Source organism: Ostrinia nubilalis, chromosome 1 (assembly GCF_963855985.1).
Source record: "Ostrinia nubilalis chromosome 1, ilOstNubi1.1, whole genome shotgun sequence".
Lineage (NCBI taxonomy): Eukaryota > Metazoa > Arthropoda > Insecta > Lepidoptera > Crambidae > Ostrinia > Ostrinia nubilalis.
This window is the reverse complement of record NC_087088.1, coordinates 18,612,062-18,635,366: the sequence shown is the minus strand read 5'-3', so window position 1 is coordinate 18,635,366 and position 23,305 is coordinate 18,612,062.

Genomic DNA, 23,305 nt, shown 5'->3' with positions numbered 1-23,305 from the left:
GAACCCGCGTTTCCTGATCACGAGACGGCTAGTCCGACCCCTTCACCGTTCGGCTATCGTCGCATTACATTCAGTCGCGTTACTATAAAAATATTTTTGCAACGTGGCTCACATAACAGCATAGCCATAACTGTGACACAGATTGATAAAATTCTTGTAAAATGGAAAAGATTTCCTTCAATAATGGTCAGTCGGATCGTCCCCCCGTCGTCCCGTAAAAGCGTCCCGTAACTGCATTATCGGAACGACCGTTGATTCCGGACTCCGCGAACTATTCAATAGATCTAAATAACAAAAAGGCCGTCCCATTGAATCCAACAATGGCTGCTCTGTCCAAGTTTCTACGTCTACGAAGTTTATTCTAATAGACAAAGAAAAACGCGTTTCAACAACACACAAGCAAGTTGGAAGCCTAGACTTAACACAACAGGCTTTTACAATGGAAAACTGTTGGGAAAACTTCCCAATTTCCTAAAACTACAAGAAAACTAATGGTTAAGAAAAAAGTAGGTTTTATCGAATGATGAGGAGTGATAAATTTAATAGATAGGTATACGTTTACATATTAAAATAAATATAAATAATAAATAAATAGTTATAAGAATTCACATAATTGAAATGATTAATATACCAACTTAGATAAGACATTGTTTTACATAGGAAACCCAAAATCAAGAATGTTAAATTTTTCCAACGCTGTTATTATTCTTCGGAGAAACATAATCATTTTGTTTATCGCCAAAGACTTACTAGTTAGAAAATAAATTATTAATCTAATAAATTCTTCTAAAATAGCTTCCAGGGAAAGGAAAGTTGTGGCTTTTCTACACAGATACATAACTGCCAATCCGACCCACTTAATTCCCGAAATATTGGCTGTAAGGGAATTATATCAAATTTTTCTAGGAAATAAATAAGTATTGAGCCAACGTTTTTATCAAACAGATTTAATAGGATTACACGAGTATGTCTTGCACGTGTATGTGATATCTTCTTACGCCTACTTCACCCAAACGTATTTGATACGCTCTTCAGACGTATGCGCGTAATAAAATGAGCGGATCAAAAAAGCGATTATATGGAAAACAACGTAAAGTGTAAGGTCAACCTTTTAATGTACGAGTATATTGAATTGAATGCTACGAAAGAAAAATCCCAAACATGTGTTAAAAACGATGCTTGCTTAAGTGAAGCAGCAAATCGAACGTACAGCGTTGAATAGAGCTTTGTGATAGGTTTATGTGTCACCCTGTGCGTCCACGCGCACTGTGAGACCTCATAGTAATGTTTGTGAATACGGATGTTAGGTAAAATACTCTATATCGTCTAATAAGCAGTAATCTCTGTTAAATAACAAATTTTTAAAGATCGCACAACCTCCCCCATCACTCCTGAACAACTGGAAAACGCCACTTCAACCCTCGTGGTCACTTCAGCTTGAAGCAGTTCTCATTATTGTTAAGTGGCAGTTGAGGGGTCCATAATTGCAGGGCCCAATTCTTGTTGGCTCCACCACAAAAGCACTACAAATAACCCTCCTTCTGGCAGTCGGGTAAATATGTAGGGTACATTGTTCACACACGCTTATGTCTTCACAAAAGTTCACTTTTAACCCCAAAGAGGTATAGACAGATAAATAATTATTGTACAACTGGTAGGTACAACACAAAATGCAAGGAAAAAAGAAATAAGTAGGTATACAAAAGAGCCGGTACAATTACAATATGAAGTGATTTTTTTACAATATGAAAAAAAAACGGGACTATTCCCACCTCTCGTTTCCACCGCTGCAACTCCTGTGTAGCCAGGATCTACAGCTTGACCGCCAATAAAAATCCAATGAGTGAAGGTTAAGTTTGAGGGGTAGAAGCTGCAGATAGATAAAGTTATCGTAACTCCCAGAAGGATGCAATGGTTTTGTCTCGTTTTATATAGGAAACCTCCTTGAGAGTTCCAGAATATGTTTCTCAAAAATTGTTTCGATCGTTATTACAAAAACCGTTTCCAAACTTGATTTATCTCTAGTAGTTAAGTAGGTATTTAACAGACATAACAGTCTTAAACACAGTTTAACTGCAAGTTTGCTTCGGAGTTAGAAGACAAATCTCAAGTCTCAAGCACGAACTCATTATTGAAGTGGTCAACCTCAGCGAGCGCACAGGTCCGATAATTGCAGGGCTTTCGGCGCCTGTACGGGTGACCGCACTGCGCTAGGGATGTTATGGATATGTAGTTTCGGTTATGGATACGGTTACGGATATAGGAATAATATTATACCGGTTTCGGTTACGGATATTTTTTTATTTCGGATATCCGAAAGTTTCGGTTACGGTTACACACTTTACATCAAATAAAAAGTAAAAAGTAATAAAAAAAATAAAAATTGATACTAGATGGCATTATAAAGGTAAATCAGGCTATTATGACTTTACATACAATGCTATACAAAAAATAATTTAAACTGCCTACAAACTGCCTACATCCGAAACTATCCGAAACTTTTGAATCGGTTACGGTTACAGTTTCGGATATATTTTTATTTCGGATATCCGAAAGTTTCGGTTACGGTTACGGATATCCATAACATCCCTGCTTCGAACAAAACTCTGCATCTTCGGTAGTGGTAATAAAATTCTATTTTGCAACATGAATGTCCATGATAAATGTCCGTGCTGTCGACTGTACACTCGGTCTTGACACAGCTCTCAGTGCTTGTACACTCAGCCTCGTGTCTAGAGAGGATCAATTTTGCCGTGCCCGCAAGCTTGAGACAACTCGAGCAGTTGATTGTTTGACGAACTAAATGCCTTAAACCTAACAGTGCAATTAATTTCATCATAAATTAAAATCTTCTGTGGTAATTTGATCGCTACGTCTACATTGTCTTGATTATTACTATGTTTATGGTCATGCTATGCTTTATTAAATGGTGATGACTACAGACTAAAGAACAATTAAACGAAAAAAATGCTTTCATTACCGAAAAAAAAATCGTATTTGGAACAGTGGCAGTGTACAGTTTCAATAATCTAATAATGATGTGTTCTCATGTGACTGATGACCATCTATAGGATAGATAGCTAAAATCTTATGAATGGCACGCGCATTAATTTGATAAAAGAAAAAATATTATGAGCATTTCCATTTAAAATAATTGGCAGTTGAGCATAAAGTATTTAAGACAATATTTAATAAAGACTAAAACTTCCATTTCAAAGCTTCTTTTGAAAGCAACCGCTGGCAAAGCTCTCAGTGTAGCAGTTTGCGGAGCGCTGTGGACCCCTCTCAAACAATGTTACAGGATAACCCTGTTAGTCTTAGGAACACCGTCTGCGGACGTTTCTGAAGATTTACTTAAGTAAATATCACAGAGGACCCGATTCTAACGGTAGACAGGACGGAGCAAATTACTCCGGCATTTGTACACCTTTGATAAAATGACAATCCAGTTTAATTTAATGAGACTTTAACAAGACATTTTACATGTAAATTAAGCCCTGCCCATTAGTATGGGACAATAGTGCAGAGGTCAGTTCTCACTCTCTTGGTTGAATATTCACCACATGCTATCAGCCTAAATGTCCTTGTCCAAGTAAAAGTATCAACTATAATAAAGCGAGTAAGGCACTTAAAATTTTTCCAGTATAATGTTCTAATTTATAACACTTAGCGCTATAATTTGAATTGATGAATATTAGATAGATCTATAAGTTTAATAGTAAACAATGAAAAAAAATACATACAGCCGAACATAGAACCTTCTCCTTTTTAGGGTTCCGTAGCCAAATGGCAAAAAACGGAACCCTTATAGATTTGTCATGTCTGTCTGTCCGTCCGTCCGTCCGTCCGTCCGTCTGTCCGTCCGTATGTCACAGCCATTTTTTTCCGAAACTATAAGAGCTATACTGTTGAAACTTGGTAATTAGATGTATTCTGTGAACCGCATTAAGATTTTGATGCAAAAATAAAAAATAATAATAAATATTGGGGGCTCCCCATACTTAGAACTGAAACTCAAAAATTTTTTTTTCATCAAACACATACGTGTGGGGTATCTATGGATAGGTCTTCAAAAATTATATCGAGGTTTCTAAATTTTTTTTTCTAAACCGAATAGTTTGCGTGACAGACGCTTCCAAAGTGGAAAAAAGTTGGTCCCCCCCCCCCCCCTCTAGCTTCTAAAATAAGAAAATGAAAAATCTAAAAAAAAACATATGATGTACATTACTATAAAAACTACCAACGAAAATTGTTCTGAACGAGATCTAGTAAGTAGTTTTATTTAATACCTCGTTAACCGCTTATTACCGCGTAATCTTTCATACAAATAACTTAAATTAAAAAAAAAAAAAATCATAAATCAATGCTACGGAGCCCTTTGTGCGTGAGTCCGACACGCACTTGGCCGGTTTTTGAAGACGGTTAATAAAAGTATTTAACCAGCGGGCGCTTAATTTCGGCTATTTGTGTTACGGCCAATATAGAAAATAATCCAGAATTAAGAACGTAAATACACTTCCCACGCAGTAGACAAACGTAAAGTTCATCACTACCTTTCCATTTGAACCCACACAAATATTTATTTCTGTCAATCCCACATAACCGCACATGAATAAGTACCTACTAGATTATGCTTTACAAAGACGTTGAAATGTTTCAGACTGACACTACATGTTCGTATACGAATAGATAGATAGATAAAACGTTTATTTGCATAACATGAACGCACATTACAAACAGAAAGTAGTTATGTACCTAAAGTATGATTAAAAAGAGTACCTAAAGTATGATTAAAAAGAGTACCCACAGGACAATAATATGACATGGTATGGTATATAAACAAAGTTCGTTTCAGCCAAATGACGTCCACTGCTGGACAAAGGCCTCCTCCAAGGTTTTCCACAATGCACGGTCCTGCGCTGCCCGCATCCAGGCTCTTCCCGCGACCTTTACCAGATCGTCGGTTCACCAAACAAAGTAGAATGATAAAGAAAACATTTTAATCGACAAAATCCATGTAAAGACTGTCCGGTTTCGTAGCCTATTAGAATTGAAGACTTTTGGTTCAGTTCTACTTAATAAATAATCCGTATATTATTATTAGAAAAAATAATGATTATATTCTGGGAACAAGTAACGATTTTCGAACAAACACGAGTATCGTCTTAATCAGGAATTCAGGCTGTTGATAATGGAAAAATGAAGCTTTTTAGTCCCTTAGAGATTGTATTCGACATGAATAATAATCAACATAAAAATACTGCCTATTATGATCAGACTTGGAATACCTAATGGCTAAATAACTTCATCTTAAGTAGCCAGAATAAGAAATCTATACTAATATTATAAAGCTGAAGTTTGTTTGTTTGAACGCACTAAACTCAGGAACTACCCAGTCCGGTTTGAAAATTTATTTTTGTGTTGGATAGCTCATTTATCGAGGAAGGCTTTAGGCTATACAACATCACCCTACAGCCAATAGAAGCGGATCAGTGAAGAAAAATGTTGCAAAAACGGGTAATATTATTCAAACTATTTTCACGTGTATGAAGTCGCGAGCACAGGTGGTAAAAATAATAAAGTATTTACCAAAAAGTAAGTACTTTGTGTATTTAGTGGTGGAAATTCGGCAAAGCTTTGTCCGAGCTCAGGAATTCCATAAAGCACAAAACTGTGGGACCTTATAATGACATTCGTACTCGCGGTGTGAAAGGAAAACTCCCAGCAATGTTTTTCATGTATAATGTAACGTGACACTGTGATATTCATGATTTATGACATGCGGGACATGATATTGAATTAAATAAAGGAAAATCAATGGTTCTGATATTAGATTTGCAAAGAACAACATATTTAAATTTTTTAAATCTAAGCCAGATAAATTATGCCATGGCCCATTTGCTGAAAGTTTAGTAATGATTGATATTGAGGTTTATATCATACTTAAGCATCATTTCAGCTATAGGGAGTCCACTGTTGCACATAGGCCTCCCTCAATGATTTATAGATTCGGTTGGTAGCGACTACCACAAATGTGTCGTACGACGTAAGGACAAATCTTGTATGTTCTAGAACTAAAGTTAAGTAGTACCTTATTTACATTTGGTAACAAATATTATATTTATGGCTCCAGCAGGTACTACTTAACACGCAATCGACAAAATATCAAAATACTTAAACGCTAATGATAAGAAAATATTTTGAGCTACCCATTAAACGTTGGAAAATCTTATTATGTCTGAACAGTTAACTTGTCTAGACTGAAATTTAATTACTAGATAGATCCCTCATCAGCGAAACCCCTTAACGAATTGCTTCGGCGAAATTTTAAATCCTCCCCGAAGAAAACATTAACTCCATTTGTTCGATAAATGTAATCTGTTAATTAAATTACCTTAAATGTGATTGTGAAAACTCAATAATTATTTTGGTATTTATTGGTCGTGAGGTCTTTATTTAATTAATTGATACTGTCAATTCCTTTGAATATTGTCAGCCATATAAGTCGTTCTTATGGATGAACAAATCAACTGAGTTCTTCTACTTTTACTTTTAGCCGTGTCTTGCATCTTACTTTCGTTTTTAGTGTCTACTTGTCTTCTTTGAGATATAAAATCAAGCATAACTTTTAACTTTCAAGAAACTGATACAAACAGGAGATAAAAACAATAACGTATAAACAAGCAATTAAATACCCTTCATCAATGGAACCACATGCTGTATCACAGCATAAAAGTCACTTGACAATTTTTCTAGCTTCTAAGCAGATGTTTTACAAAATTTAACTTAATTAAGAGGTCAATACAGACAGACCCTGAAGGGCACTGTAACCTATACAGCCAAATAACCAAAGTTCCATTAAAAGAGGTATTTTGTTCAGAAACTGCTTACATAAGGGCAAAAATAATAAACTAAGGCGAGTCGATTCGGCCATTATGTCGGCGGCTTATTACGCGTTTGATGGATGCTCTCCATTAGGCCTGACGAGTGTTTAAGCGGCCACTGCTTGGGCGCTGTGCACAATGACCGGTGATTCGACAGACAAGCTTACGTATTTATTATACATTTTTTCTTTGGAAACAATCTGTTGCTATGCCGAGTTTCTGCTAATAATACAAACTGAAATAAAAAACCAATACGTAAAGTATGATTACTTCGGGTCTAAATTTCATGTTCCTTCTAATCAAAATAACGTTTGCCAGGATCAGGACAACAGGCAACATCAGGATTCAAACACGCGACTGCAGCTGCAGTTATTAAGTACAGCTACAGTTTAAGTGCCGCCCGGTCATAACTGATAATGGTAGTTGATCTTATGGTTAATGTAATTTTCTTTGGGACAGAAACAGGACTACTACTGATTCAGAAACTATAAATTATAGCAAATGTAAAAACAAATCTGTAAGGCTGGTTTTAGTGTCACGCGGACCGTCCGGTGCGGACCCGCACTGCCAATCTGTATAAACTTCTAGGGAGCGTTTTAAAGTAATGCGGTCCGGAGGAACCAGATACAGATCGGCTGTGCGAAGTGATCCGCACTGACAGTCCGCGTGACACTAAAACCAGCTTAATAACCTATATTAGCCGATCCGGTTATAATTGTAAATTGAATGTCAATCAAAGTAGTTTATGCAGAGTCACCCCATAAGGAGAACAAAAGAAGGCACAAACTTTAACTTATAGTATGCAATCAGCTTTACCTAAACGAGAGCCTTTCCTCGCCAGTCGCAAGAACATTACTTTTACTAAAAGTACATATTATTATTAACCGGATGAAACACATGGAGGTGCTTACTGAAACCCTTGCGACAGGGCGTGAGATTCTTGTCGCGACGGTTCATACGATTTGACAGGCATCGTCGCGCACAGCCAGAGCCCATACACTTAAAAGCTTTTTAGTTACTTTGGTAAAGTCAAAATAAAATAAGACCGGCTACAGACTACCTAATTTTACTGGTATTCTGTAGCCGATTTTATTTTATGTTGACTGTACCCCGCCGCCGCGCTGGTAGTAATGGTGCCTAAAACGAATTTACACTTGAAATTGTGTAGGTAAGTATTACACCTCATAAGGATATAAATTCTAAAAACTTATTAGGCGTGTTATGTATTGTGCCATAATTAAAGAGTTTAGTTTGGGAATGTGAAAATAAACTTATTTTTAAATGACATGGAAACAACGTTACGTTACAAACGTAGAACCTAACGTTTGCGTAAACTGTAATCGGATGAATAAGATACTTAGAGGTTTGCGTCATGAGCTACCCTCATATTGTATCTACAGAGACTGTCATTAACCTTTGAACTCAATTAACTACTCAAACACAAGTTCATTGTTTGTGGTCCGATAGAGATTTCACGTGTATGTTCAAAGTTTATTGGTTTGCCTAAAATGAAGTACAGGCGACGGCTCGTCAAGGTGACCACTGTGGGTTCTTGTGCAGTTGTAATAGGGGCTAATTTGCAACAAAAATGGGTAGCCTGATGTGCTGAAGTACATTTTCTTCCATATACCAACCAGCAAGCAATACGGATCTAAACATAATAGCTCTCCGCGGCCGCACACGGTGTCCACCCGGTCAAGGACTTGAGTTTTCCACGTTTTTGCTGCCCAAGTTATAGGGTGAGGCGACAATGACCTAACAATTTATATACAAATGTACATAATTCGTGAACTCGATAAATGGAACTACGGATCTAAAACATAGAACTTAGACTTTCGGGTTATTCGTACCTAAATTCAGCTCATTCCAGCTTCTATCTATAAGTTAAATAGATAACTACGAAAAATCAGAGACTCTTAAAATGCCTTAACAAAGCTTAGTAGGCACAGAATATCTCGATTTTCCCTCGATAATCCCTCGGCATTAATCATGATATAAGCGATTAAATAGGTACTGTATTCTCGAGGATTAGCAAATAAGAGAGCGAGAGACCCATAAATTGACAATAATATGGTACTTTTATGTCACAAGTGGGTGTTTTTGATGCATACTGCCTTATCTGTTCTTGTCATATCAAAGTCGCTGTGTCCCACCATTGGGCCACAACCCGTGGGCCAATTTGTAACGGTTTCCTGTTGCCGCCCTTGAGGGTGGCATTGAGTGGTGTGCGTCTTGAATTTAAATGGAGCGTCCTCTCCCGAGCTGCAGGGACGTCTGCTTGTTACGGGCTTTGAGACGTGTGCAGTTAAGGGGTAAAACTAATGGTTTTCTGAACCTGGTGAACTGTTCGTTCGTTCGTTCGTTTCAGCCAAATGACGTCCACTGCTGGACAAAGGCCTCCTCCAAGGTTTTCCACAATGCACGGTCCTGCGCTGCCCGCATCCAGGCTCTTCCCGCGACTGAACTGTATTATTATTTAAATAGTAAATATAACACTGCTATAAAAATAACGCTATATAAACTTATTGGTAGAGGTGGTAAAAATAGAGCAAGAGTTTTAAATGAAAAGTGCATCAATAGTTAAGGTTACACGCGGTCAAATACTTTTTACTACCAACCTAATTCAAACCGATGAAGTCACAGGCAGATGAGGAAGAAGCAAGTAAATAATAAAAAATAGAATGCCAAATACACAGACATGCAAATTATTATCTTGAATTTAAATTTAAATTTCATACAAAATTGGCTCTCACAGATCCAAGACTTCCACAAAGACGTAACGTGGTTTTATATTATCATCATCTGTCAATTCATAATTTCAATGACGCATTCAATACCCTCGCAGCCACTGGTGACTCTTGATTTTCCATTTCGTCTGTCAACTTTTTTCTAATTACTCTGACGTCTGCAAGATTGGAATATGACTGAAGTGGGGGTGGGTTTAATTAAAGAAGTTTGTAAAATTCCTGCGCGTCCAATAACTCTGGCCCAATCCGGTCGGGAAAGGTGCACCATAATATTTTTATTGGCCAAGTTTCGGGCGTAATGAAATATTTCATCAGAGTTACGCTTACGTAGAGTAATTCTCAAGATTTTATTTCTTGGCTACATGGTTTTTAACACACGCTAAAGAATTAATGGCTTTTAAAACTTAGTCCAGTAATGTTATAGTTAGGTATGAAACTAGTGAAAAGGTTTTTTTTACCAAAAAATAATTAGTTTTGAAACCTTTTCAATTACTTAAGAACCTACTAAAACCTTTGATTTAATACTTAATTAACAGACCCACAACCTTTAATACTTAATTAACAACAAAGAGACAGAGGCAGGATAAAGAAGCTTGAAATCATGCTCGTTAGTGCTTCTTGAGAAAAGCTAAGTCAGATCTAGTGACAAACAAAGAAAAGTTTACACTATGCGTATCATAAGTACTTGTATAAACGTACGTCGTACATTACGTAATTTGATATAGGTACTTTTATTGTTATTACCCACATTTATACATAGAAAACCATTATCTTTACGTCGTTTTAATAGTAACAGAAGTCAAACTATTATTCTTGAGTAATCCGAAGTGAGTAGTCGGCCAGCCCTCGTCACGACGGACAGACGGACAATTAACCAACCGGCGCTTAGCGGATCGCCTGTCAATACCGTCTGGGCAGGATAGGGATAAACGCGCTCTGTGGGTTAAGTGCTGGATTACACTATTTACGAAATTGCAACTGAGGAATTGAGTATTTAAATCGTAGGGTTACTGCTGATTTGCCATAAAGTCGATTCGTCACACTTTACAAAATTCCTTAAAAGTACCTAATGAAGACGAATTTACCTGCCTATATGTATATCGATTCGATATATTCGATGACGATAATAACCCAAATCGTGGTGTTCTGACTGAGTGGTAAGTAAGGAAAGCTTTATATTTTGTTTCCGTTAGTCACAATTCTGTTGTCCTTTACGAACATGGCATCTGAAATGGCAGAAAATGTTAAAAGAAAAGAAGAAAAGTTATATCTGTCTCGGACAACCAGGTTGATCCTAAATAACTAGAATAAAATTATTTTTCCATTTAAAAAATCTTGGGTTCTCCAGACCAAAAAACTTCAATTCTTACTACAACAGGCCACTAGAACATGGAGACGTAAGTAAATAACTAAAATAATTACCTAAGTATTCGTTCGTTCGTTCCAGCCGAAAGACGTCCACTGCTGGACAAAAGTCTGCCCCATGATTTTCCACAAAGGCCTCCCACTAGGTGGACATAAGTATAGACTGCACAAAAGCTGCGCGCAATTCCAGTAAATTACAAACGATATTCAGTTATTAAATAAGTGAACCACTGTTCAAACCCGTGTTAGTGCGGTTATCTACATATAAACAAATGATCGAGTTCATTAGTCGGCAAAAGGCTGTGTCACAAAATATAACAGAAGACAAACTCCATACTAAACGCGCTCGAGCCACGCACACATAGACACCGCTCTAGCAAGACTGTCTTGGACGAATGCGAGCGCGACGTGGCGCGACAGACGTTCGCCACACGTTCGCTGTGGTTCGCTTGAGTCACGCGCCGGTCAACCGCCTGTGATATTATTTTGTTTTGCGAAATTGACGAAAATGAGTGAACAGAAAAAGTCGTATTATAATTGTTCGGTATTTGGTTGCTTAAACTCATAATTAAATACCGAATTTTCATTTTTTAAATTACCAGTTGATTCGGGGAGGTAAGTAAGTTATTTATTTGAATTTCAATTGAAATTGAAAGCGAACTCAATTATTAGGAATATCGAATTGTTTTAGAGAGGTTTTAGAAATTATTGGATAACTAGCTTTTGCCCGCGGCTTCACCTGCGTGAAATTTAGTTTGTCACAGATCGTCATAAATTATAGCCTATATGTTATTCAGGGTTATAAACAATAATACTGTAAAGTTACATCAAAATCCGTTCCGTAGTTTTTGCGTGAAAGTGCAACAAACGTCCAGACATCCAAACTTTCGCATTTATAATATTAGTTGGATAATAGTGTCAACCACTCAACTAAATACTACTTCCTTCTCGTGTTCGTTCTTACTATAATAACTTACTAAATATAAATAAGTATACGTGGATATCTGTTATTGTCTTTCTTGCATAGTATTAAGAGTAACATTTTTCTATCATAACGAAATAAACGCAACACATGACAAGACAACCCTAGCGCGACGGCCGAGCGTGCGAGCGAGAGAGGTATGCAAAGCGAGGTACATACATGAGTTTACCTTCTGTTATATTTTGTGGCTGTGTGCAGTCGCTGTGATTGATCTCAGATAAACAAACACCGCTTTGATGTCGCCGATAGCTAATTACGATACAAACTAATCGCTTTTGATATAGTACCTCGTACTTAGTCTGAATAAATAATTCAGTAATTCTAATCAAAGTTGGTTAAGTGGCAAAACCTGTTCACTAGATTTCCAATGATTTAGTTTGTCAGTGACTGTTAGCAAAAAAAGTAAAAACTCGTTGAACATTGGTTTAAAATGATATTTTCACACTAAATGACAATTTCTACAAGTGTTCAAAGCCCTTTTATCTCTATCCCAAAATTATTATAAGTCTGGGGATTCCATAAATATAAAAATCTTTTCGATCCTCTTGAATCTGGACCCAAGAAAATTCTGCTTTAAAGATTTAAAAAATGCCTAATTACAAATGAATTTAAAATTTCAGCAACACATTTTCAAAGGAATTCAGGATCTCATGTGTAAGGTATGGATTACACAAACGGGTCCCTTTTATCGACATCTTTGAAAGAGAAGGGCCTTACTGCTAATTGGCCTAAGACGATTTGCTCAGTCTCCTCGAAGAAACCGATCAGGTGGAAGTACACTTAACATTAAATTGAAAATTTCGACAGATTCATCCAGTAGCTCAGTTGGAAAAAATATATATATATATAAATAAATATCTTTGGACAATCTCACACAGCGCCATCTAGCCCCAAAGTAAGCAATTAATATGCTTGTGTTATGGGTGCTAGCTTAACGGATATACTACTTATATACTTTTTTTTTTAAATACATACATATTATACATAGTAACACCCAGACCCGTCACAGAAATTAAAATTCATCATTTCAATTTCTGCCCGGCCGGGAATCGAACCCGGGACCTCTCGGCATAGTAGTCCGTTCTGAACCACTACACCAAACGGCCGTCTAAGAAGGAAGAGAAGTCGCCAGGCAAGCGAAAGGTCGTGGGTTCGAGTCCTGCCTTAGGCAGATCGATTTTTTCAAGTTGTTTATATTCCGACATTTATAACACTTAACATTGTCCTACATTCAGCTTGCTACATTGGACCCTGAGCTATTGAGGAGTCTTAGATGGAAATAAAATTATAGAAATAGTTTGATCTTATACGCTCCTTATTTAGTTCAAGGTGTTCCCCATAAGAATGTATGTTAAAAGTCATGTCATGACAGAGGTGCACTTAGACGGTATTTTTAATGCTAAAAAGAGATTATGATCGGATTTATCATTACAACGAATCTTATTTTATTAATTAAGTTGTTTATTTGGTGAAACACAGTCTACCCCCTTATTGCTAAAAGTAAGTTACACCCTAGTTGAACTCTGGCTAAAATTGTCATTTAGTATGGAAATGTCACTTTAATCCAGAATTAATCCTAGGTTTAACTTTTTATTAATAGGGGGATAGAGTCAAACTAAAAGATCCTTCTTTATAAGTTACAGGAATAGTTTTCTAACTTAGTAACAACTAATATCTAACATAACATATTATTGGTTGGTCATTGACTTCACACCCACCTCGATATCTAATAGCAAATACAAGAATAGTCAATAACATATTCAGACGTGAAAATTTTAACCCAACTTTAAGCCGATTATCTTATTTATCGTAATATCTTTACACAAATTATCCAGATTAGTTTACTCAATAATCTAACCACTCGGTAACCCCCAAACCGCGCGGTAACAACCTTGTTCTACAATGTGATCAAAAGCGTATAGCAAAATTCGATTATACAGGTGTATACGTACGCTAATTTATCATACGCGCGAGACAATTTCGTGTGGAAATGAAATTAAGCGCCGCCACCTGTCGCTCGGCAGGACGTCCTGTGTGCCTACCATGAGTTTACGTTAGGTGTGCTCGCTAGCGACTGCGTAAAAAAATGACATTTAAATGTATGACATATTGTGCAGCGCCCCTAGCGGCTACTTTCAAGAAATAAAATCTTCATAGAATTTTTTGACGTATTCGCTAGCGAGCTCACCTAACGTAAACTCATGGTAGGCACACTGCTCACGGCGACGAGACGGTATATATACGCAATGCAACATACGATCTTACAGTGACGTACCTGCTGACGTCACTAATAAGGATATTGTATAATAAGTAAAATTCGTCCTGCTCACTGCGACGTGGCGCACAGTAGTTTGATTTTAAAAATAGGTGGACATACGATCGAAAGTCATAATTTCATCGAAACAAAAATTGTTTTGGGTAGCATTTTGAATGCTGATCAACATTTGTTATTATGCATTTTTCGTAAAAACGAGCCTTTCATGCTTAAAAAAAATATGACAAAAAAAATTGTATGGAGAAAAAACGTTTTTATTTTTTTTCTGGCCACTGTTGCAAACTGTAGCGGTCAAACCTTATGTAGTCGTAAGTACCTATGGTGCCTAATATTACTACATAAAAATTTTTTGCGGGCACGCGCGGCGAAGCGAGTAATAAACATGCAAAATTTTAAATATTTTTATTTATGGATTATTGATTTTAATGCACTTAAAGTAATTATTAATAGGAAAATAGACTTAGTCTAACTTAGTACAGCCCCCTATTACCTCATTTCACACTAAAACCTTTCAAACTAGAACCTAAGTTTTTAGGTACTAGGTAGCCTAAGTCGATTTATTGACATTATAATATTCACTACTGGTCTACTGGTTATGGTGTAAGGTGGATTAGGTAGATATGTACCCTTTTACCTAGGTATATACCTACTTCTTGGCACGTATAATACCGACAGACATGATTAAAAAAAGTCTTCAAGCAAAAACCCTTGACTTCAATGGTCATGAAAGATTTTTTTTACTTTCTAGAGTAGTCCTGAATAGATCCTTAAATCATTTTGACTGTCATAATCGATTACATACAGTAGGTAGCGGGATAGTTTCAATTTTGATATAACTGTAATTTCCAGTTTTCTGATAAGTTATATACTTATACTTTCGCAAAAAGTGATTCTTTTTTTTGGCTCCTTAAAAGAGCCTTCGTCTATTAAAAAAGATAACGTACATAACACCTTCATCAAGTAGCCTCAAACATATTAAGGTTTGAAATATAACACCTTTATCCAAGCATCGAACAGAGAAAAATCTGAAATCAGACATTTATCACCTTCTTCCATTCATGTCTTCAATTATTATCTTCGTCCGAAAAACAATAAAAAAAAATATTTTAACCTATTCACTTATCTTTAACAGTGTTCAAAATAATCTAAGTCACTCACATACTTTTTCCGAATGAATCCAATAGGCAGTTAGCCAGTACACCAAAATGTTATCACATTATCTGCACCATGTATCAGCAGTTTGTGTACGTTAGCTGGCATATAAAACTATAGGTAGAGGTGAACATAATGGATCTGCAATAATGTGTGGCTATACAGCTCGGAAACGTGGCCTCTCAATATAGGCCTTATAAATAAGCTCAAAATTGCACAGCGTGCTATGGAGAGGGCTATGCTCGGTGTTTCTTTACGAGATCGAATCAGAAATGAGGAGATCCGTAAACGAACTAAAGTCGCTGACATAGCCCAACGGATTAGCAAGCTAAAGTGGCAATGGGCAGGGCACATAGTACGCAGAACTAACGGCCGATGGGTCAGCAAGGTTCTGGAGTGGAGGCCACGTACCGGAAAGCGCAGCGTAAGACGTCCACCCACATGGTGACTGACGACCTCATACAGCAGGAAGGCGCTGGATGCAGGTCGCCACCAACCGGCCATTGTGGAAATGATGATGGATGATGAATAATGTGTGGAACAGGGTTGCGGGTATTCCCATTTATGCTAGAATTATTCGAATAACTTTAATAAAGAGTGATAAAAATGTATTGTTTACTATAACCGTTCAACCCTTACTGAACCCACTACCTACTGTAATCGATTATGACAGTCAAAATGATATAAAGATCTATTCAGGGCTACTTTAGAAAGTAAAAATATATTTCATAACCATTGAAGTCAAGGGTTCTTGCTTGAAGACTTTTTTTAATCATGTCTGTCGTATTATACGTGCCAAGAAGTAGGTATATACCTTGGTAAAAGGGTACATATCTACCTAATCCACCTTACACCATAACCAGTAGACCAGTAGTGAATATTATAATGTCAATAATCGACTTAGGCTACCTAGTACCTAAAAACTTAGGTTCTAGATTGAAAGGTTTTAGTGTGAAATAAGTTAATAGGGGGCTGTACCTAGTTAGACTAAGTCTATTTTCCTATTAATAATTACTTTAAGTGCATTAAAATCAATAATCCATATGTCGCAGACGGTCATGAGTACGGACACTAAAGTGAAACGCAAGTGCGCCACCTAGCGGCAAATCGGCGCAACACCGCTTTGGCGCGCTTCGACAGAGTCGTAACGGTCACGGCGGGACGGATCGAACTCACTTTCGCTCCGGACGCCGACAAGAGAAGACATCGTCACGGAACTGTCCCACGTTTCACCTAGTGCCTATTTTATCGCTCGACGAAGTCTAGATTGTAGTACTAAGAACTAAGTGCTGATTTTGAACTCTGTTTGACGATTATTAAAAGTGTTAGAACACAAGTCTCATTCTCATTGCACGATACCCTATTTCGCCCACAATATCTGAGGTTCGAATCCCTGACGAGCCGATATCAGAAGTGGGATCGAATCGTGCAATTGAGATCACTTTCAACGATATTGGAACCAACACGCTAATGAAGAGGCCAACATTTGCGACGTGCTATTTTGGACCAACAAAATAAGAACATACCTACCTATACCTACTACCGGCAAGCTCCTTTGGCATCCAGAAACCGCTCGCTCGCTGGTCGTTCACTGGGCCTCGACCAATGTCGTCTCACCCGGTGGGCTAGTACCGCGCTGAGGGCGGAACAGTGGTGTCAAAGTCGAGCTGAGGGTATGCCCGGAAAATAATCGGCCAGAAGGTTGAAGGATCAGCTCACAGCATTGGACCGGCGCGGGACGGCGGTCAAGCTCACAATTACGTTGGACCGGCGCAGGACGGCGGTCAAGCTCACAGCATTGGACTGGCGCGGGGTGGTGGTCAAGCTCACGGCAATGGACGGCGGCGGCGGTCAAGTGGAGAACATTGGACCGGCGCGGCGCGGAATGAGGTTGCCCGCGAGTGCTTTGGATCACAAGGGTGAGCGATATTGTTTTTCATTTGATTCTTTTGCTGAATACTTGTTGTTGTTGGTTAAAGATTGTCGCCAAGATTGAGTGGCAGACGTTTCAATAATGTTACTGTAATGACCGGTATAGGTCAAACACAAGTAGTCAGCACAGAATAAATTTTATGTTGTGAAATGATTAACGATCGAATTGGAGGAATGCCCATCAGTCGAGTGCCGATTGATTAGTAATAACGATGATTTGAGTAATGATATTAGTGATGTAGAGGCCACTGAGTGATAGTCACAGGGATGACTACCACTATGTCCGTAATCACAGGGATGATTGCGATGTGTGATGTAATCACAGGGATGATTACATAATTTTGACTTGATGACGGACCATAGACTTTCGACTTATGACGATATCGTGATCACAGGGATGATTGCGATTAGTAATGTAGTCACAGGGATGATTACATTATTTTGAAACCTATAGTCACAGGGATGACTTGGGGTGTAGTGTGCAGTTACAGGGATAATTGCAATAGTAGTCACAGGGATGATTACTTTATTTTGAAACCTATAGTCACAGGGATGACTTGGGTATTGTGCAGTTACAGGGATAATTGCAATTGTAATCACAGGGATGATTACTAGTGATTGTTACAGGGATAACATTCACTCATTTTGAGAGTCACAGGGATGGCTTTCAAAGTTGTGGCACTTACATACCTACTATTCATGATGATTTCTTTAAATTTGACTAAAAGGCACTTGTACTTTTTGGCTTTTCTCTAGTATTTTCGTTAAAGTACGTTTTATAGGACAAAGGTAGTTTTCAGTTGATGAATTTTCATGTTTTGCCATCTGGTAGAAGGTAGTTGTTTGCCAATTAGTATTACGTCCAATCGAGTGATAATTTAATCTTAATTCAAAATAATTTTTGGTTTGGCTCAGTGGTACAAATGGTATCAAAAAAAAGGGGGCCGTTAAGAACATGCAATAAATTACGTCACGTGCTCAATCACGCGTGACCTCGGCTGAGTCTACATTGAATGAAGATGTTACTGTAAATTATTTGGTTCCTGGGTGGTAGGTTCACCACTGATGTGAATATTATCGATACGGACGTACGTGACGGATGTAAATAGACTAAAACTATTAGAATTGCTTAAATAGAGATCCTGAATTCCTTGTCGGTTTACCTTGTAGGTACTCGTTTAGTAGAATACGGGCGGTGAGCTTAAAATAAGATTTCATCTTAGGAAAGTAGCAGCCTTGCCACTTTGCACTTGCGTACCTACTATTCATGATCAATTGAGAAGGATGCCATAGGGTTATGTACCAGTCTAAAGTTGAAGTCGAGGTACATGCTGATCACAGTTGTGGTGATGATGATTATTTTTCTGTAATGGGAACTCGAGTTTGCTCTTGAGCCGTAAATCGTGGTGTGTAGTCGGTGAGTGATGCACACGGTGGCAGAGGACGTGGTCTTGGTAGACCGTAGTGTGTAGTCCGTGAGTGATGCACACAGTGTTGTGATGGTACTTAATGGTACAGTTTCAGTAATGGTGATTACTGTGGCATATGGAGATACTCGAGTGTCCTACGAATTTATTAGTGACTAAGATTATTGAAGTGTTTCATGTTACATAGCCCTGGCTACTTCTATGTTATTAGAGTTGATAATGTATCAAGTGTCGAATTTAGAAAATAATTAGAATTGAGTTAGTTTACTTTCATGTTTTAATAGCAGTGATTATGGTAGCGATTGGTAGTGTAATTATGAACATTGGATTGCAATGAAATTAGAACGCCTGAGGTAGACGTGTCTAATGTAGTACAAAAATGCTAGATAAAGTATTTGGTAGATGAGTGTACTTGATGGAGGTACATTGCTTTTTCATGGATGATAATGAATCCCCTACATTCATATGGACATGGACCATAAACCAGTTGTAGGATTAGTGGATCAAAACTCAATTATTTTAAAGTTACTTTTCTCAGTATCGTAGTATGCAAGTCGCTCAGATTGCTTGCATCTCCCGTGCATTCGTAGTCGTAAGCGTAAATCGGGCCTGATTTCCCGTAGCAGTGCGGCCATGACTGTGAATGGCATGCGTTTGGCGGGGAGGTGTAAACGATCGCTGTGAGTCCACCGGATTGTTTGTATTCGGGTACCGGAGGGAGGTGGCCCATGATTGTGTTGTATTTGGGTACTGGATGAAAGTAGCCCATGATGTGTTGTATTCGGGTACCGGATGGAGGTAGCCCATGTTTTTGATATGGTGTAAGAAACAATCGGATGGAGATGAAGAGTATTGTTTACTGCTTTGCTGACCTTAGTTATTATGATGATGTAGTTTATTGAGTTTTGATGGACCTTAATCTCTATTGTGTTTTGATAATGTGTCAAGCGATCGCTAGGTAGATAGTAGCGTACGTGGCTCGCTATATCGCACCTGCCGCGTTTCCGAATAGTCATCCGTTAAAATCTAACTCTAACTAACTGATCGTTGATTATTTCGTATTAAATTCTAATTGATTGTGGGAATAGACGTCTATACTGCAAATAGAGACGAATATTTAGAGTTTTCCCGCCATGTCAGACCCACTTTATAATGAGTCAACCCATCTACCTTCGTTTCAAATTGTGGAAATCTATGATGGTGACCGTTATGTTTTAAGATCCCTAATTAACAAACGTGTATTGAGTATTCACATGATCGTGTTAGGAAGACCCCTGAAGGCCCAGTACCTATTGAGATTGTGAGGGAAACGAGTTGGATGACTAAGTTCCATCTAGTTAATTACAAGCACAGGTTTCTCAATTGTTTGGTCGGAGATTGTACCAGGATGATGCTGTAGCCGTAGCCTGTTGGAAATCGGTGTCTGCTATGTGGGGTAGTCCGTGGGAATTCGGTAGTGTGGTAGTCCTGGGTGGTACAGTCGGATCTTGCCGTGTAGCAAAGGTCATATGGGTCGGAGACTGTATCAGAATATCGTAGCCGTAGCCTATTAGAAACCGGTATCTGCTCTGAGTAGTCCATGGGAATTCGATAGTGCTATATTTCTGGGTGGTGCAGTAGGATCTGGCCTTGTGTAACTAAGATCATTAAGTCATTGGTTGATTGACTTAGGCTCCCGAGCTAGGGTAGCAAAATGTGGACCGCTAATTGTGATACCTGGGGCTCATTTGATTTTTAAGTAATTTTTGGTAATGATGATGTACCACATGGTCTCGGCGACTTCAATGTAGCAATTATTAGGAATTGTGATTAGTAGTGATTGGATTCCTAAAAGCTAGGTAGTTTCTAATAGTTTGCTATTGTGGTTACTAGTTAGTGACACTAGACTTCTACTTGGATGGATTTTATTTGGAAGAGTAAATAGTAGTGGAAAGAGTAAATAGTAGTGGAAAGAGTAAATAGTAGTGGAAAGAGTAAATAGTAGTGGAAAGAGTAAATAGTAGTGGAAAGAGTAAATAGTAGTAGAAAGAGTATCTAGTAGAACTGAAAGTTTAGTTTCCTTATTTCTGAAAGCAAATAAGTTGCTTGAAATAGGATTGGCCGAGCGGATACTGTGCTGTTCTTTTGGTTTTTTCAGATGTTCACACGAGGACGTGTGAAACGCAGGATGGCCGTGTCGCAGACGGTCATGAGTACGGACACTAAAGTGAAACGCAAGTGCGCCACCTAGCGGCAAATCGGCGCAACACCGCTTTGGCGCGCTTCGACAGAGTCGTAACGGTCACGGCGGGACGGATCGAACTCACTTTCGCTCCGGACGCCGACAAGAGAAGACATCGTCACGGAACTGTCCCACGTTTCACCTAGTGCCTATTTTATCGCTCGACGAAGTCTAGATTGTAGTACTAAGAACTAAGTGCTGATTTTGAACTCTGTTTGACGATTATTAAAAGTGTTAGAACACAAGTCTCATTCTCATTGCACGATACCCTATTTCGCCCACAATATCTGAGGTTCGAATCCCTGACGAGCCGATACATAAATAAAAATATTTAAAATTTTGCATGTCCATTACTCGCTTCGCCGCGCGTGCCCGCATAAAATTTTTATGTAGTAATATTAGGCACCATAGGTACTTAAGACTACATAAGGTTTGACCGCTACAGTTTGCAACAGTGGCCAGAAAAAAAATAAAAACGATTTTTCTCCATACAATTTTTTTTGTCATATTTTTTTTAAGCATGAAAGGCTCGTTTTTACGAAAAATGCATAATAACAAATGTTGATCAGCATTCAAAATGCTATCCAAAACAATTTTTGTTTCGGTGAAATTATGATTTTCGATCGTATGTCCACCTATTTTTAAAATCAAACTACTGTGTGGCGGTGCGGTATACACAATGCAACACAGGGTCGTACAGCGAATGTACCTTCTGATGTAATAAATTATTAATAAGGATATCGTGTGATTTATCGTTTTCATAAGTAAAATTCATGCTGCTCACTTCGACATATGATACGCCATGCAATACACGCTCGGCTCATCATCATCATCATCTCAGCCATAGGACGTCCACTGCTGAACATAGGCCTCCCCCAATGCTTTCCATGTTGCCCGGTTGGTAGCGGCCTGCGTCCAGCGCCTTCCTGCTACCTTTATGATGTCGTCGGTCCACCTTGTGGATGGACGTCTCACGCTGCGTTTTCCGGTACGCGGCCTCCACTCCAGAACCTTGCTGCCCCATCGGCCGTCAGTTCTGCGTACTATGTGCCCTGCCAGCTGCCTTGCGTACTACTATACGCTCGGCTCTGAGAAAACTTGATAACGTAACTAACAAGGAATCGTTTTCATAACTAAAATTCGTCCTGATTACTGCGACTGCAACGGTACATAGGATACACAATGCAATGCAACACCGGCTAATTAATTTAAAATCATTGTCATTTGATTTCTTGATTGATTCTTTTGATTCTTCTATTAAAGAGGAATTTAATTATAATAATTAAGTAGTTCATCGCGCTGTACGATCTTCCTCTTTATTGTATGTAAAAACTTCGGTCTAGTGATTCCAATGAAGATTTTTGCCACTACCTTACCAACATCGTGCACTCACTAGAAAGTGTGCTCCCAACTTCGCTATCCCATCCATGGCGAATTATGTAAAACTGAGAAATATGCAGCTAACTACTTTAGTCGCTAATCCAAGACTTGTTACTTTCGTTACACGTTAACGCATTACATTTTTTATAGAATAGAATAGAATAACGTTTATTTTGCTGCCACATGAATACACATACATACATAAAACAAACGGTCAACATTACATAACCAGTCAAAAGAATAATATTTAAATTTATCGGAAAAGTTATTTAGGTGTCAAGTGCATACCACATGATCTAATTTCAGTGAGAAGTATGGATTAAAGATGTTTAGGCAACGACACAAATGTCCACAATGGCGAAAGTCATTATTTTTACTGAGGGACCAAAATAAAAAAAACCAAGGCAGAGTCACAGACTAGGGCTGAGTTGCACCACCTAACTTTAACCGTAACTTTAACGATAACTGGCGTTTTTTGTATGAAGTTTGGCAGATTTTGACGTTTGTTAAAGTTAAAGTAAGATGGTGCAAATCAGCCTAGGTGTATGAAACGAAAGGATTGAATAAATAAAGAAAGCCTCTCGGGGATAGAGTGCCATTCCATGTATTTTTAAGCTAACATAACTCAGTTGCCGAGTGGGACTCTACAGGAGTTATACGGAGATCAACGTCGATGTACATACGTTGAAACGTTTCTTTGATCCCTAACTTAATAAATAAAACACATTAGCCTACATAGAACAGTGTCTAAGGAGTACCTTCATTACGGTCTTAATTAGAATAGAATAATCATGTTTTATATTCATGGATAAAACATTGAATAAGTTGTTAGACTGTTATCGTGATTATTATGTTTTGTAATTGAATTATAAATCAGCATTAATTTAATTCAGTTTTACCTACATACTGTAAAAGCGATTTAATGGTATCATTACCAAAA